At 39.0% G+C, this 10,010-nt stretch overlaps 1 non-coding gene across 1 annotated transcript; it reads left to right on the forward strand.

Annotated features, from left to right (window-relative positions):
• The first annotated feature begins 846 nt into the window (after positions 1–846).
• Positions 847–951, forward strand: LOC141541980 (U6 spliceosomal RNA). Its single transcript, XR_012481991.1, has one exon. It is a non-coding gene; the product is annotated as a U6 spliceosomal RNA (small nuclear RNA).
• The last annotated feature ends 9,059 nt before the right edge of the window (positions 952–10,010 follow it).

Genomic DNA, 10,010 nt, shown 5'->3' on the forward strand with positions numbered 1-10,010 from the left:
CTGCACCTTCATCCTGCTCCAGGCTGCATTCCCTATACCACCAGACATTCTCTCTAATGCCCTGATGCTGGGGAGCTTCATCTTTCTCTTCCTCTCCCTTACTTTTCAGCTCCTTTTTAAGCATTCTCCTCTCCTATTAGAATATAAGCTACTTGAGGGCAGGGTTTGTCTTTCTGCTTGATATATATTCTTAGCTCTTAGCACAGCATCAGGCACATATTAATTACAAATGCTTGTTGACTTGACTTAGCTCTGTTATTTAACTTTTCTGTGCCTCAGTTTCCTCAGCTGCAAAATAAGAGGGTTGGATTTGATCTTTAACTTTTCTTCTCTTTTTCCAAGTCTGCTAACCTGTGATTTTATCTGTATGATAACTGAGTGCTGGACCAACCCCAGTCATTTTGATCTTGCCTGTAGACTGACTCCATTGAATCTGGAGGACCTCACTTGTAATTCACTAAGTCAAGACATCATCCTCCTGACATCATTGTCCTTCAACAACGAAGGACAAACAATAAACAACTGAGTATTGAGTAAAGAAGACCTAAGGGCTAAAGGGTACTACATACAGAAGTGAAAAGAGTGAGAAGAGAGAATTTTAGGATAGTTCCTATGGGGCTGGAATAGTCTTGAGTTATGGGAGTGAAACAATATTCCTTACTGAGCATTGGATTTAGAGTTAGGAAAAGCTCAGTTCAAATCCTGCTTCAAATATTTCCTAGTGTGGGCAAGTCACTCCCAGCTTCAGTTTCCACATCTGTATGAGGATTATAGTAGCACCTCCTTCCCAAAACTGTGGAAAAGATCAAATAATATAGCTCTGCAAAACCTTAAAATATCATATAAGTGCTCACTTTGGCAGCACGTATATTAAAATTAGAATGACAGAGAAGATTACCATGGCTCCTAAGCAAGGATAACATGCAAATTCATGAAGCATTCCATATTTTTTAAAAATACTCTATAAATGTGAGCTATTATTATTGGCTTAAGAAAAGATACTGAGATGTTAGTTAGCTAAAAGAGAGTGGGGGCAAGAGCGACAGGGAATGGAAAGAGCTTCGCATAAGGATTCAGATGGTAGACAATGACATCTGATGTCTACTACTTACAATGTATCTTTGGGCAAAATACTATTTTTTCTGAGTGTCAGTTTTCTTAGCTATAAAATGAGTTTTGAATTAGATGATCTTTAACATCTTATCATATTAATGTTAAGCAGGTTACTTTGGTTAGAACTACAGGGCTGACTTACATGTTTCTGACCCTAAACTTAAGGAAATTGTACCATGTTCCTAATACCATTTAGTAGTAATGTCATCAGAATGGCAGGTTCTTTTGGAACACATAAGTTCATTAGTTACTCCTTCTGGCTCTTATTCTCTGAGAGTCTGGGTAGCCAAATGAACAGAGAGCTGGATTTGGATCCAGGAAGACATAATTTCAAAGACATCTTACTATTACATTCGAATTCTTCCTAGGTATATTACCACATGCAGGTCACTTAATATCTCTAAACTTCAAGTAACCTTTAAGATCATACAGATGAGGAAACTGAGGTCCATAAGGGTTAAGAAGACTAAGCTGATAGATGGGTTTTTTGAGTTACTTCAGGGAAGGCACAGAGAAGATTGAGACCCAAAGAGATTAAGAAGATTAAGCTGATAGAAGGATTTTTCAGTGGTCCCACTGCCTTCCTTGGACAGATTTTTATCAGATCGGAGGGCCCTGAACCCTGCCTCAAGAACCTGAAACCCTCAAACCAATCTACAACTTTACTTCAGGAGTTCAATTATCATTTATCTTTGTTGATTCCTCATCCTTGTTTATCCTAATATCATGCTTCTGAGCAGTAGGACATGCTTGTGCCCTTCTAGTGACTAAGTGTCTTCTCCCTCTCCATTACCAACATTATTCTTGCAAAAGAACAAAAGACTACCATTGGAACTCCCTTTTCCCATCTCACACCCCCTCCATTCCCCCACTCACCACATACACATTACATCGCTAGTGACCTCATCAAACAAATGCTGAAGTGGGCCCTGTCTCCATAGCAACGAACTGAACCAATGAAAGGTAGGAATGAGGATGCTGAACCACGAAGTGGGACCTGGCAGGCGGTGGGGGCAGAGAAGCTCTATTGAGCAAACAAACAGCACTGGGAAGGCAGAAGTCAACTGACAAACCTGTTTGCTATATGTAAAGAGTCTTCCTTAAAAGAAATATGCCGTGAAAATTCTCCTTTAGCTGAATAAATAATATACACACATGTAGGAAAGGGGGGGAAAAAACCTGGGAGTTAGTTAAGCTGAAAAATAAGAAGCTTGGGTTCTAGCCCCTCTGGGCAAGTCTAAGGCCTATCTGTCTTTTTGTTTCTTTTCAAACGGGAGGGAGGAGGGAAAATGCACTCAGCATTGTCCCCTTAGAGATTTAGACAGAGGATGACAGGGATCATTACTAGTTACATCTGCAGGGAGAGGGATGGGCTAACAGTCTACCATTACCGAGCTTCCAGCCTTAAGCAGTAGAGATCTTTCTAATGGAACCCTGATTCTCATATAAGTTACTGTTTCAGCTGACTTCTCCATGCCTTTATTCTTATTCTCATTCTCCAAATGGTCCTCATGGGACACATGAATTGGATCATCCTGACGACTCTTCGGGTCCCATCCAGGCTGAGAGAAAAGACCTCTACTTCACAGGGGAACTTATTAAAAGCTCGGCTTTCAGATTAATGCTCAGCTATCAGATTTTCAGAACTTATTAACACTCAACTTCAGGTGGTTGTGTCCACTATAAAAGAAAGTGAAAAGAACTAAAATAAAAGATTCACAATGGGTCTGAGTTATTCGCAATATTTTTTTTAAACTTTTGTCAAAGGAGTCAGTCAATTCCCTTTAATATATGCCAAGTGGAGAGAACTACTCTCTGAGATGGAAGGAAGGAAGAAAAGAAAGGAAGGAAGGAAGAGAGGGAGGGAGGGAAGAGAAGAAGGGAGGAGGGAGGGAGGAAGAAAGGAAAAAAGGAAAAGAGGGAAGGAAGGAGGGAAGGAAGGGAAAAAAGAAGGAAGGAAGAGAGGGAAGGAGGGAGGAAGGAAAAGAGGAAGGGAAGAAGGAAGGGAGGGAGAGAGGGAAGTAAGGAAAAAAGGAAGGGAGGGAAGTAAGGAAAAAAGGAAGAGAGGGAAGAAAGGGAGTAAGGAACAGAGGGAGAGAGGAAGGGAGGAAGAAAGAAGAGAGGAAGGGAGTGTTTTCTACTTGCAAATGACATACTAATATATGGAGATAGCAATAGAAAAGCAAGACAGTCGCTGCTCTCAAGGAGACCACATTCTAATATGGAAAACAACATACTGACAATTCCGAGATCCATTCCTTTGACATTAATTATTAGCTCTATTTGGAAACTTCCCAATCTTTCATTCTACATCTCCACCTCAACAATCAAGCATTCCTGAAAACTTGACTATAAAACCAGACTTATTCTCTCTCACAAATTGGCTCTTGCATTTCTGTCAATGAATCGTTTCCCTGATTACTTAGGCTCAAAACCTTAGAGATATCCTTTTCTCTTTCCTGCTCTGCCTCTTACATTAAATCAGTAACCAATCTCTATTTATTTTTCTTTACCAGTGTTCCTGGAATTTTTTTCCTTCTCTTTCCACTGTTGCCACTTCTTAGTCCAGGTTTTCATCCTCTCATGCTCAGCTATTGGAATAACCTCCTAAACAATCTTCTGTTGCCTATGTAACAAAGTCAAATTAATATTTCTTAAACATTTTCATCATGCCATCCCTTTATTCACAAGCCTTTAATGGCTCCCCATCCATACAAAACAAGAGTTTTACATCCATACAGTACTTTCCACAATCTAGCCCCTAGTTTATCTTTTCAACCTTATATCTATCTACATACCAACATAAACCCCTGCTCCAGTCAAACTGGTCTAGTCACCATCCAAAAATTCCTTACTCATTCCTACCAGTTCTGGTGTTTCCCCGCCTCTATTCCAATTCTGTAGAATTCCCTCTTGGATAATTCATATTGCCATTCATCTTTTTTATAGAATCATAGAACTGGAAGGGACCTTAAATATTATCGAGTCTAACTCTCTTATTTTAATATATGAGAAAACTCATCAGCTCACAGTGGAAAATAAAATAACTTGTTCATAGTCCTTCGACTCAGTTGTTATTAATTCCAGGAAGCTGTGGCATATGTACTCAGCACACTCCAGTAAAACCATCTCAGCAGAGGGGTTAAATCAGGTTGAAGGTAAGTGGCAGGCCCCAAACTCATTGGTGAGTTAGGGGGATGTTCACCCTGAGCATATAAAGACTTCCCTTGGTGGGAAGGGTGGAGAAAAACAATTTGTTCCCATGACCATGAATGCTGATGCTGATGCTGTGGAACCCTTAGAATTTGGTCAGACATTCAAGATGCCCAGGTCATCCACTGCATCAATCATTCATCATCTTTAATCTTTGTCTTGCCACTGGACTTTGATGACCCAGGAAGAAAGAGTGAGACTCATGAATTTTTGCAACTACTTCTCACTTAAATCCGTGATATCATTTGTCTCTTTGAAAATGAAGGAAAATAATAATATTGATTCACTCAAGAAGTGTTATTAGATCTCTTATAAGCTATAGAGGCAACACAATCTAGTGGATTGAGAGTTGGCCTTGGAGCCCCAAAGACCCTTAGATCAGGGGTTTTTAAACTCTTTTTCACTGAAAAAACTCCTTTTTTGCCCAAGAAAATTTTACATGATCCTGGGTGTATAAGTACGTAAAATAGGTATACAAATAAAACATTTATTGATAATAAATCATAATTTTATGACCCCCCACAATTCAGTTACATGTCCCCATATGGGGCCATGACTCACAGTTTAAGCTTTGCCGTAGATATTAAAGTGGATTGGTAAACAGAATTCTAGCCCAATCCCCTTCTTGGAGATACTCAAGGGAAGAAAGCACCTACTCATGGCCCCTTTCCTGCTCCCCCCAAAGGAGAAAATCACAGTCTTTCTTGAAGAGTAATGAAGCACAGATTCCTTCATATATCTATTGATGTCATAGGTAAACAGAGCCATCTTGACATTACTCAGTCCAATCATACATAGCTCTTACACTAAATTCAGTGGCTTTTTCCTCTTCTTTCTGGACCTCTCTGGTTGACCTGATGATTCCCTTCCTTCTGGATATTTTCTCTTCCTTGGATTTTCATGACACTGCTCTGTCTTGGTTGTCTTTTTCCTGTCTAACTAATCCCTCTCAGTCTCTTTTGTAAAATAACATCCATGTCCCACTCATCTTGTATGAGTGTTCCTCATACCTGAGTCCAAAGCCAGATACTTATTGACCCTTAAATCCATGCCTCAGTTTTTCCATCTGTAAAACTGGGATAACATTGACACCAATTCCCCCCAGGGTTGTTGTGAGAACCCAGTGGGATTGCAAACTTTGCAAACCTTAAAGTACTATGCAAATTCTGGCTATCATTATCATCAGACATTTTTTTTGTTAGTGAACTAATCAGCTTTGATGGAATTAACTATATTCTCCAAGGAAATCAGTCTAAAATCTGCATAACTACCCCACATCTCTCTCCTCTCCTGGGCACTTACCCAAACATCTCTAACTGTCTGCTGGACATCTCCACCAGGATGTCCCACATCAACTGCTTATTCTCCCTCACAGCCACTTCCCATATCCAATCATCTGCCAATTCTTGTCAACTCTATCTCCCTAACATCTCTTTCATTTGCTTCTTTTCTTCTACTTATACTATAGCTACCCTGGTTCACCTGACCTTATCACCTCTTATCCAGATTATTGTAATAGCCTCCTAATTGATCTCCTGGCATCTGAACGCTCCTTCTCCAATCTTTCCTTCAACAGCTACTAAATTGATATTCCCAAAACATGAGTCTAACTGGGTCATTTCTCAGATTAAGAAGCTTCAGTAGCTCCCCATTATCTCTTGGCCAAATACCAACTCTGGCATTTAAAATTCTTCACAGTCTGACTCCAACCTCTCCTTTTGGATTGAATGTACCTTACACCCCCTCATTCACACTGCCAAAGTGGCTGGCTTGCAGCTTTCTGTACTCTACTGTCTTTATATAGCTTGTTGCTCAGTTTCTGGAATAGTCTTATTCTATGTCTAGAGGCAGCTAGAGAGGACTGGGACTAGAGTCAGGAAGACCTGAGTTCAAATACAACCCCAGATACTATAGCAACCGTGTGACCTTGGACAAAGCACTTAATTTTTGCCTGCATCATATTCTTCAAGTATAAAATGGAGATCATAATAGCATCTATCTCCTAGAGATGGCATGAGACTCAAATAAAATAACATTTGTAAAGGGCTAAACACAGTACTTGGTATAGAGCTCTAAAAAAGAAATATTTATTTATTTATTTATTTATCTATTTAATAAATATTTCTTTTTTCCTTGTTTCTTACCTCCACTTGTAGTTAGGAGAGATCCACATTTGAAAACTGTTGTTATCAACTAATTCTGTTATGTAAGGCAAGTTACTTTAGACTGTCCAAATCTCAGTTTTCTCATCTGTGAAATGGGTATTATAATATTTGCAATTCCTACTCACTGGGTTTTTGGAAGAAAAGTGTTTTTCCAAATAAACATCAGTGCATGGGGTAAATGTTATTTATTATTTTTACTACTTCACTGTGCATCCCTTTGGTGTATATGTATGCACTCTGGGACTTATATATTCAGTTTGCACTATATTGTTTTGCAAGAGCTCCTGAGTTGTTTCACATTATATATATATTTCATTTTTTAAAAACTAGATTATGAGCTACTTGAGAACAAAGCTGTCTTCATTCAGAGTAAAGAAAACAGAATGTTGAAGGGCCCCCAGATCATTCCAAAGGAGGAAAGGTTGAAGAAACTAGGGATTTTAGCTTGAAGGAGAGGGGAAATATGTTAGCTGTCTTCAAGTGCTTGAAGGGCCATCACGGGGAAGAGGTATTAACATTGTTTTGTGTAGCCCTGGAGGATAGAACCAGGAATGTCGGGTAGAGGCAGCAAAAAGCAAATTTAAGCTTAATAGAAATGTCCTGAATATGCTCTTCTCTCATTTTTCCAGAACCAGGCTGACCACATTCCCACCTTGGGGTTCTAGGATTATGCTATACAGTTTGGGATCTCTTTAACAGGTGTATGGTGCTTTGCAAAAAATTAAATTGCAATTTTGGAGGAGTTTTCTGGAAGCTGAAGACATGCAAACAGATGACACAAAAAAGTTCAAAAATTCAGAAATGCATAAAATATATGTATAGTATATAATATTAACATGGTTTATGTTTTAATAACACAATAATTCAATAACTTGCAAAACTGAAAGTGCTATATAAATTATTTTGTTATTTGTTTTTCGGTCTCTGTAATCCCATTAGGGTTTTTTTGGCAAAGATACTGGAGTACCTCTAGCTCATTTTACAGATGAGGAAACTGAAACAAAGAGAATTGAAATGATTTGCCTAAGGTAACACAGCTAGAAAGGTGTCTGGAGCTACATTTGAACTCAGGAAGATGAGTCTTCCTGACTCCGAGGAAGGGCACTCTATGCAATATGGCGCTACCTAGCTGCCCATAAAAATCCTATTATTTATTAGCTATTCTACATTATCTTGAGCTCCCATTCCAATGTGATTCATCACTACCTCCACATTCCTTATTAATCACCAGTGGACCAGCACTACAATCCCATTTAACCAATTAATATCAGTTAGGTTTTACAAAGAGATATCTATTTTGAGGATATAGCAAAGACAAAATACAGTTATCCCTTCCATATTCTGACTCTCCCCATTCCAGTGATGTACTATGGGTCAGCATAAGAAATTAAATTGGAATTTTGGGGGAGTTTTCTGGAATCTGAAGACATGTGAACAGATGACACAAAAAAGTTCAAAAATTCAGAAATACATAAAATATATGTATAGTATTATATAATATTAACATGGTTTACGTTTTACTACCACAATAATTCAAACTTTATTTGTGGTACAAAGCCAAAAATTGTTATGGGGATTGTCCAGATAGATAGTGGAGGTGAGGGTACTCTAACCTCCCCCACGTGGAAGGATAACTGTACAAACATCTCCCCCCAACAGGTGCACATCCCCTCAGGTACACACTTTCCATCACCCAACCCCAGTGTCTGGGGAAAATGAACCAAAACTTAAAACCGTTTCTATATAAGATTGATCCCACCAATTTAATGTCCAAATGAGACATTTCTGCCAGATGAGTCCTTGTCTCAGCTATTACTGGGCTGGGTCATAAAGGTTGTTCCTTGAACCTTAGGATGCTAATGCTGGGCTGGCTGCCATGCCTGGCTTAAATTCAATCTCCAAACTTCTGAAACTTAGGTGGCTTGTTCTCCTTCAAAACTCCCAAGGTTACATACTTCAGATTAATCTCCTTCACCAAAAATGAGTGAATAACAAAAATAAAGAACAGGGTCATGTTGCCTTTTACTAGATAGCATAAGGTACAAAGACCTAGGCTCTCTCTTCTCAATAGAGCCTTTTGCATGCACCATGGGGCCATCAGCAGGTTAGCAGAACAGTCAATCCCAGAATATCTAAATATGGTCAAGAGTTCTTCCCCTTTGCCCCTTCCCCGCCTCCACCCAAGGCATTTCCACTGCATCTTCATGACTCCCAGAAGCAGGTTCCCTAGTCTCTTCCATACAGCAATTACATCAGCAATATTCTGTGCATGCTCTTAGACTAAGCTTACTGGCCTGTCCTTATTATATAAGAAAAAAGCTTCAGTACATTTAGAACTTTCCATATGTAGAATGAGCTGCTCCACAGAGTAGTGCATTTCCCATGATGGTATAGCTTCCAGCAAAAGCTAGATGGTCATTTGTCAAGGATGTTTTAGGGGGATTCTTGATCAAGTAGGAACTGGAATAGATGACTTTTAAGGTCTCTTCTATCTCTAAAATTCTCTCTTCTCATCAAATGATCAGGTGCATATACTTATCAATTTACATTCTCTGTTTTCCCATTAGAATGTGCACAGGGACTAATTTTTTATTTAATTTTTCCCTAGTATCCTGAGTGCTTTGCATTATAGCAGGTGCTAATTAGTACTTGTTGGAATAATTTGGATTTTATACTCTTCCTGGTACCTACTGTCACAAAGATTGTTATTGTTTGTCCTTAGGTCTCAAAGGGGACCATGACATCAGGGGGGAAATGCCATGACATGCAAGTGAATTGGATTTAAGTGAGGAAGGGAGGACTTGCAAGGTCATCTGCCTCACTTTCCTCTCCACAGCCATTTGGGTCCAGTAGCAAAATGTAGGTCAAAATGACTGGAAATGGCCCTGAATGAAATGGGAGATGTCGGTCTTTTTAATCTGTCTTCAACAGGTTTTAGTTGAGTATTCCAGCAAGAGCAGACCCTTAACTAATTCTCATTAACCAGCTTCTGACTATAGGCTAGTAAGACATTACTGTGGGTGGGTATTGTGCCATTACCTATAATAGACGAACACATTGCAGACTTCCAGCAGTAACTGAGAGATGGAAGGGAAAAGGGAACAAGTACTTTTTAAATGCCTACTGTATTCCAGGCACTGTGGCTAGAATGTACTCACAATTTATTTCCTCTGCTTATGATTATTAGCTTCCATTAAAATTCCCTAGATTTTTATCATGTATATTCTTAACTGTTTACAGTTTTATCTTTTTGTGGAATATGAACTTCTAGAGGGAGGAAAATGTGTTGTATTTGGTTTTGTATTCCTACTACCTTCACAATGCCCTGTGCATATATAGTAGATGCTTAATAAACTTTTCCTGGGTTGGACTGGATTAGAAAATGCTTATAGTTAGTTATTCCTTCCACATTGCAAGGGTTAGAGACAGGAGTCTTGCAATATGAAAAATCCCCATAAATTTTTTGACCTCTTTGTACCAGAGAAGTCTGAATTATTATAGTATTAAAAGATAAACTAT

This window comes from Sminthopsis crassicaudata, chromosome 4, assembly GCF_048593235.1.
Source record: "Sminthopsis crassicaudata isolate SCR6 chromosome 4, ASM4859323v1, whole genome shotgun sequence".
Taxonomy (NCBI): domain Eukaryota; kingdom Metazoa; phylum Chordata; class Mammalia; order Dasyuromorphia; family Dasyuridae; genus Sminthopsis; species Sminthopsis crassicaudata.